This window comes from Homarus americanus, unplaced genomic scaffold, assembly GCF_018991925.1.
Source record: "Homarus americanus isolate GMGI-L3 unplaced genomic scaffold, GMGI_Hamer_2.0 scaffold7157, whole genome shotgun sequence".
In the NCBI taxonomy this organism is placed as follows: domain Eukaryota; kingdom Metazoa; phylum Arthropoda; class Malacostraca; order Decapoda; family Nephropidae; genus Homarus; species Homarus americanus.
Genome location: NW_024753049.1, coordinates 76,834 through 85,370, shown reverse-complemented (window position 1 = coordinate 85,370; position 8,537 = coordinate 76,834).

Sequence of the window (8,537 nt, the reverse complement as noted above, 5' to 3'; positions counted from 1 at the left end):
AGGTTAGGTCATCTGGTAGGACGCTGGGTTGTGTAGTAAGTTTTTTCAGTGGGTGAATCAGTCAGTCAGCCAGGTAGAGTTGGTTTTCGTAGAGCAAGATGACGCAGGTAATATAATACACACACACACACACACACACACACACACACACACACACACACACACACACACATACACGGTATATCTCATATTTACATCGTTACATCAACTAATGACACAGTTAAGTAAATGGGTCAGACTATTAAATGAAAAACTCTTTAATTATATAAGTTGTACGTACACTTGTTACATAAACAGGTGGTGTAATTAACAGCACACCTTACCGTTACATAAACAGGTGGTGTAATTAACAGCACAAACTGAGGGATTATACTTAACTAGAATGTCGGGATGTATAATCCTGGTGACCCCTTAATCAGCTCCACGAGAGAGAGAGAGAGAGGATATCGTCTCATATAACTACTAATTAACAAGGAAATAAAAACCGCACAGAAAACATTAGGCTCAGTGTCCGTCATACAAATTGGCTTTAACAAATGTGTATGTTAGTTATAAAATAGTTAATCTTACATGTATAAAATGGTCTGGGTGAGTGATGAAGAATTTGTTTGTAAATATATATACAGTTTATATGTATACTTTTTAATATATACAGTTTATATGTATATCCCCCAGACTAATAGCGTTAGGGAGTGGGTACGATATTTCTACTAGCAATTTACCTGCTAGTTTGACAGCCCCTAACCTAACCTAACCTAACCCTCGAGTCTGACGTATGATGCGAAAAAACAAATCGTAGTAAAAAAGATGTCAGATGTTAAGTTATTTAATTTATTGTATTGATAATTGTCTCCTGTTTTCCTTGATTTTTTTTTTACAAGTTAAATGTCTACGAGAAACATGTGATTTTTATTATTTATATTATTTATTCAGTCTAAAATGTATAGTTGCTATTTAAATTATTTGTTAATGTTCAGAATGTAGTTTTTTTTTGTTATATAGAACACCAGAACAGAACGTCACATTGGGGCGTCATTCGGTTTTGTTAAGAAAATGGTCATAACAGCAGAACACCACCAGAACACAGCCGTCACATAAATCCGTCACATTCATCCATCACATTCCAAGCTGTCACGTCTATTATCAATTACACTCATCCGTCACACTCATTTATCACACCTATCAATTAGTACAGTCACTCATCCATCACACCACCCAACCGTCACACACGCCATCCATCACACCAGTCATCCATCACACACACCACCCATCACACTCATCCATCACACCACCCAACCGTAACACTCATCCATCACACCACCCACCCGTCAACACTCATCCATCATCACATTCCACCACTGCACCGTCACACACACGCCATCCATCCACCCAACCGTCACACTCCATCACACCACCCATCCACGTCAACACTCATCCATCACACCACCCGTCATCGTCACCCACTCAACACTCATCCATCACACCACCCCCATCACACTCATCCATCACACCACCCAACCGTAACACTCATCCATCACACCACCCACCCGTCAACACTCATCCATCACACCACCCACCCGTCAACACTCATCCATCACACCACCCATCACACTCATCCATCACACCACCCACCCGTCAACACTCATCCATCACACCACCCACCCGTCAACACTCATCCATCACACCACTCAACCGTCACACACATTGGAGCCGCCGTGTCACATATCATCCATCAACCATCCTGAGGTGAGTTGAAGCGTTACCTGTTGAATAATTACATGGCTTCTCTCACTAAACCATTGCAGCGGAGAGTAACGTTGTCTGCAGGTCTCCTGGCTTTGATGAGTTATACGTGGCTAAGATTACGTCAGGCGAGGCGTAATACTCAGGATTCCTTAAGTTGCGTGTGTGTGTCGGTGTATGTGTGTGCGGGGGGTATGTGTGTCGGGGGGTGGGTGGTGTGGGGGTAGTGTGTGTGTAGTGTGGGAGGAAGAAAAGGAAGGTCATGCGTGTTTGTCTGACTGTCCAGAAATTGTCAGTTCTTGTGTGTGGTTGTGGTTGTGTGTGGTGGTGGTGGTTGTGGTAGTAGCTTAATTCTGATGGGCCGAATGTCGTACCTTAATTCTGATTGTCGTACCTTAATTCTGATTGGTCATAAACCAGTGAAGTTCCATTACGTAATATTCCAAGATGATAATTATCTGGAGACTCTTAGGAATAATTCATCTCCTGAAGAATTATGTTCCAGAGCCATAAATTCCGTCCTGTGATGAGTTAATGATGAAGGGCCTCGCGAGTTAAAAAGGGCCTCGTCGAGTTAAAAAGGGACTTGCGAGTTAAAAAGGGACTTGCGAGTTAAAAAGGGACCTGCGAGTTAAAAAGGGACCTGCGAGTTAAAAAGGGACCTGCGAGTTAAAAAGGGACCTGCGAGTTAAAAAGGGACTTGCGAGTTAAAAAGGGATTTAAAAGTTATGGGGGGGTTAATTACTACAGGTGTTTACAGGTGTAACAGTAACGCTTGTGTAGTGTAAATCGTTAATATTTACACAATAAATCTGAAAGTTAAGGAGAGAGAAAAGACTTAACCTGTCAGTAGTAAATCTTTGGTAGTTTGTGAATAAGCTTTGGGTATTTTTGACTAGATGGGCATTGACTTGTTGTTGTTGTTGTGAAGGGGACGCACCTGGGAGAGCCTTGGTTCTTGTACTGGTGACGTCCTTCTTGCTCCTCATTGGTCGTCTTCCCGGGATACAGGTTATCACTTTCGTCTAATGTAAAGAAAAAAATGGTTTATTTACTTAGAGATAAATGAAATGATGTTTTTTTTTAAGTGCCTATACTGTGGCGTGGATTATGACACGTGGGACTAAAAGCTTCAGAATGTTAGATTAAGTGTTTTAAGATGATGTTATTTTACTGTTCTTGTGTTGTGACCTGACCTAAAGTGACTCACCTGGAACGAAGGTCAAAGTTTACCTGTACAAGGAACGGTACAACAGGTGTTCACTCTCCTCAACTTTGAATTATGTTGATGTTCTCCTCAGTAAGAACTAAGAGATAGAACTGGGAGAGACTGGAGTGTTTTTTGAGAACCGGTCTGTGATGGCGAGGGTCTGATGTCAGGCGTTGGGTGTTTACTTATAAAAAATAATTACAGTTCAATTAAATCAACCTTATTACAGTCATACCTTTTTATACTAGCAGTAAGTGTGTTAATGGAGTAATTAAGTTCTCCCCTTAATGACTTCAATTGACCTTTGTATTCCAATTGTAAATACAGAAATTTCTTCATTAAAACAAATATTCCCGATATATAATTAGTACACTTAAAAAAATACGTAGTAACATAGTTAATTTATTTGTTGTTAAATAATGTTTTTCCTTTGGGTAAATATTGGGAAGGTAGTGATTAACTTTGGTCCAACACACTGACTACACCTTAATGATGGGTCAGTATTCACACACTCTAGTACAGTATAATAGAGGTTAATGTGTGGTATATAATATGTAAAGATATGTGTGTGTGTGTGTGTGTGTGTGTGTGTGTGTGTGAGGTAAGGTTTTAAATCCATGTTGGGTTATATTAGTAGTTCACTCTTTACTCGTCTACCCAAAGATGTCGCTGTGATATATTATTTTCAGTACAGTTTTCAAAATAACATGTAAGAGTAATTATTCTTCGTATGATTACAATTATCGTATGTATAATTGTATATCGCTTTACTGTATTTTTATCCTATATGTCTTTCTTTCATCTATGTCTTTCTCACCTGACAACATTTAATTATGTCTGAATCTCATGACTTTATTGTTTGTATATATTTTTAAACTCTTACAGTTCTCCATACCTCACCTTGCCTTCCGTGTAATTCATAACGGAGTCAATAACATTCTCAATATATTCTTCCGTGTAATGTGATCCTTAACTACCTAATTACATTCTTGTTTAATCTTTATAGACGTCTTTTATGTCATTAATAATACTGAGGTTATTAGTGAAGGAGTATAATTAAAAATCTCATTAACATAGTTTATCTTACCTGGTTATAATTGTCTTTGTTGTTGTTGTTGTTGTTGTTGTTGTTGTTGTTGTTGTTGTTGTTGTTGTTGTTGACAGATGTTGATGTGTGATGATGTTAATTTTTACGCCTAATTTATTTTATTTTTGGAGTGTTTGTTTTTCTCTTGGCAGCGCTTGTTAATATTATCATAAGTTTGAAAATTATTTACACCCTCACAGGTTAAAAATCTACCTTCTTTGTCTTTCGTAATTTCTTAGGTTATTACAGGTTGAATGTCTTAAAAAACCTCATTATTAAACTGCCCCGCTGTAGTTAGTAGGACATAAAAGAGTTATTGGCATATGTACTTTTTTCTACGTTCGTGTTAATGGAAAGAATTGAAGGCAGTATGGAAGTTTGTGAAGGCAGTATGGAAGTTAGTGAAGGAATTGAAGGCAGTATGAAGGTCAGTGTAAGAATTGAAGACAGTATGGAAGTTAGTGAAGGAAGTGAAGGCAGTATGAAGGTCAGTGTAAGAATTGAAGGCAGTATGGAAGTTAGTGAAGGAAGTGAAGGCAGTATGGAAGTCACTGAAATGTGTGTTAAGGCGTAATGTTGTGTTTTTGTGTTGTAGGGATAATATTTTATTTTAATTCTTATAATTCTTTGTAAATAATTCCACAAGGTTACTCCAGACTGTATAAAATAAATCATATATAAATGTTTTAATTAACAACCAAAGAAATATTTTCCATTATAAGTTAAACAATGATGTAAGTACAATATATACAATAATTGATAGCATTACTGTAATATAAATGATGTTTGTGTAATTAATACTAAAACTTCCTCTGTAATTGATCATAAAATATTAATTAATTCTTTTCTCTCCTACAGGTAAGTGTTGGTGGTGGGGGGTCGCTCCATCTAGTGGCAGGTAAACAGTTCAGTAAATGACGTCAACTGTGAACTCTGCCACAGTTTACACATCAGATTGGTTTATAACACTCACATCCGACAGTGTTTTGACGTACAGGGGGCAACAGTACCTACAGCTCTCAGTCACAGTCATATAAATAGTCAGTCAGTCGGGAGAGGGTTCAATTGACCAGCAAGAAGTCCTGGTGTTGATTCCAGAGTGGGGGAGGATTGGCTTTCTTCCTTCTACAGTAGTCGTGTGGTGGAATAACCCTTGGGTGGACTAGTATCCTGTCAAAGTGGTGGGATGTTGTTCACTTGTTCCTATTTTAGTCTAGTTTCCTCTTGTACTCTTAGGGAGACCATATCATCACAACAGACCGAGTTATCCAATATATAGCATCAGTAGGAGTTCACTACGATAGATTCACCTAAACCCTCATGCGTGAAGGGTGGGTCGGGTCTCACAGCCAGCAGTCATCATGATACGGGTTTTATTTCTCGAACTCCTTTAAGCCAAAACACAAATTTCTTTATGACAAATAATATGAAATCTTTCCTCCCAGCGGCGTTCAATCAGCCAGTGTTGTCCTCAGTTCATATCGTCCACATAAGCTGTAGTTTACTTCAGACAATATCAAACGAACGACAAAATCTCTCTCTCTCTCTCTCTCTCTCTCTCGTATTGAGTTTTAATTATTCATATGAATATTCGATAGATCGTCTAAACTTTCAAATATTTGTTTAAAGTTCCAACTGTCGTTACAAAGTTTATATCATGTTCATTTATTTTTAGAGTCGTATTATTATTATTATCAAAGACTGCGACATGTGCGTGGGTTTGTGATGTCGTAAGTCGGTTGTTACACCAGTACGATTATGTGGACACTGTCATAGGCTGTCATACGTGTGTGGCCAGAGGAGCTCTTGGCCACCTCTGGAGGCTGTCATACGTGTGTGGCCAGAGGAGCTCTTGGCCACCTCCAGAAGCTGTCATGTGAGTGCGTGTGGCCAGAGAAGCTTTTGGCCACCACCTCCTCCTTAGCATTTCCCGCACAACCTTTATTACTATGGAAATCAGACAAACGCGGGCCACATTATTTCCATAAATTGTTTTTACTTATCTCTTATTGCAAAGGCTGAGGCCTCCGTCTGCCAGATTCCTTCACCCCAGCAGGAAAGAACAAAGAAATATAAGAGAGAATGTTACTACACTCTTTAATTCCTCGTTTATTTTGTGTTATTTTATGCTTTCGTTGTTTTCACCTAACCTAACCTAACCTAACCCAGGGCGTCTGTTACGTGGGTCTACCGTCACTCATCATACACACGTTGAGGTATGAGAGGTATACCTGCCCCTGTGGCCTGGAGGTGTATATCTGTGGCCTGGAGGTGTATATCTGTGGTCTGGATGTTTGTGAGCCAGTATGATTACCACTCGGCCACCGTACTCACTATACCTCCTTAATGAGGGGGTAGGGAGGAGGAGGAGGGCTTCGAACCCAAGACCAGTACACTACCACCCCAGTCCCATTTACCACTCCACCACCGTATTCACTTTCCCGACAGTCCGTCCATTCGTTTCACCCAAGTTTGTTTGCAAGGGGGAAAAAAATAAAGGAAAAATAAACTAACATTCAGCCATGAAAACCAGTTCACTTCTTACCATGCATGGCTGGATTACCTGAGTAGATTCACCTGTATTTTTTTATTTTATTTTTTTTTTATTTTTTAGATTTTTTTTTCCCAGTGAGGACATCCAAACTATGATATATATTTTTTGTTCACGTTATATTCTCCTCGTTCACTTACTTAATGAACGTAAGGGTCGTGCGACGTATTTTAGAGGTTTATTTTAGCATGAGTATTTATAAATGGCTTTCCAAGAATAGTAAAGGAATTTATTTATTTTTTATTATTATTTATGTTGTTATTTATTTTACGGACGTCATTATGTTCTCTCTCAGTCATTTGACCTCAAATTGCTTCCACGTGAGGGAAAATTATTATGGTTTTTTATGTGTTTTTTTTTACGCCTCAGTTTCAATTCCTTTCACTTTCATTTCATTTTATTTCGTTTCATTTTCATTCTCATTTTATTGTAGTTTCATTTCAGTTATTTCATTTTATCTTGCTTTTGGTTTCACTTGATTCCGGGAGAACATTTCCTTTCCTTTCCCACCATTAATCATTTCTTCCTCCTCTTCCTCTTCTTCATCTTCCTCTTCCATTTTTCGTAAGTTTTAAACATCATTGCTTATTCTTCCTTCAGTCTTCTCATCTGCTATGTTCCATTATTGTATTTTTGAATCTCTCTCTCTCTCTCTCTCTCTCTCAACCAGTGACGTCAGCGCATTTTGACAATACTGTAGAGATTCTTACCCCCATCTGTTCTTTTCCTTCCTTCCTTCCTTCCTTCCTTCCTTCCTTCCTTCCTTCCTTCCTCCTCCCTTCCTTCCTTCTTTCCTTCCCCCTTCCCCTTCCTTATTCCTCCTCCCTTCCTTCCTTCTTTCCTTCCTTCCTTCCTTCCTTCCTTTCCTTTATTCCTCCTCTCCTTCCTTCCTTTGTTTCTTCCTTTATTCTCTCCTCCTCCTTCCCTTCCTTTATCTCCATCCCTCTCCTCGGTCTCCATCACTGGCCAGACAAACACTTTAAACTCTCACAATACTTCCTTTTCTCTTTTTCCTATCTGAATATCCTCCATAAATGTATTTCTCTTGAGTTCTCCCTCTCATTGTTTTCTCTCACCTTTCTCTCTCCCCTCTTCGTGTTCACTTGTATTTTTTTTGTTTCTCTCTTTCACCTACTGTTATCCTTAATGTTCCCTTTGTCTTTGTTTATATCTGTATGTCAATCTTCGTAGACTTGTGTGTGTGTGTGTGTGTGTGTGTGTGTGTGTGCATTTAATAATAGTAATAGTAGGAGAAGAGGAGGAGACTATAGATAAATAGACTTGTATGAATTATTAACGATACCACCGTCATTGGTGAGCTCTGAGATGCCGATACGGGACCGTCAGGGCCGTCCACAGATGTTGCACGTGGTGAGGGCTACATATAGTGCCGGAGGAACGGCGGCACTGTCTCTGGCACTGGCGCTTGTTCGTCCCGGAATGTAGTCGATCTAACTCGAAGGCTTTAACACTCTTGCGGTGCTCCTTCAAGCGTTACTGTGTAGGGTAATCGTCACCCAGATGAGGGGATCGATTTGGCACTTCAGGTTTGTCTTAAGACTATCCTTATACCTTTTCCGTTGCCCGCCAGCGTTAAGTTTACTATTCGTTAGGTGACTGTAAAGTAGCTACTTTGGCAGTCTACTGTCGTCCATGCGGATAACATGGCCAGTCCAACGTAGTTGTTCATGGATAATGGTAGCCTCAATGTTCCTACAGTTGGTGTCAGCAAAAATATTGGCATTTGTTCTCTTGTCTTCCCAGCGAACTCGCAGGATGGAACGTAGACTACGTTGGTGAAAGTTTTCAAGTGCCATATAGCAGGGTGGGGAGGACCACTGCTCAATATATGTGTAACTTTGTAGATAATTTCAGCTCCCTACAGTTGAAGACCAGGGTACAGAGTCTGCCAAAGGCTTGAGATGCACATCTGATCCGATGTTGAG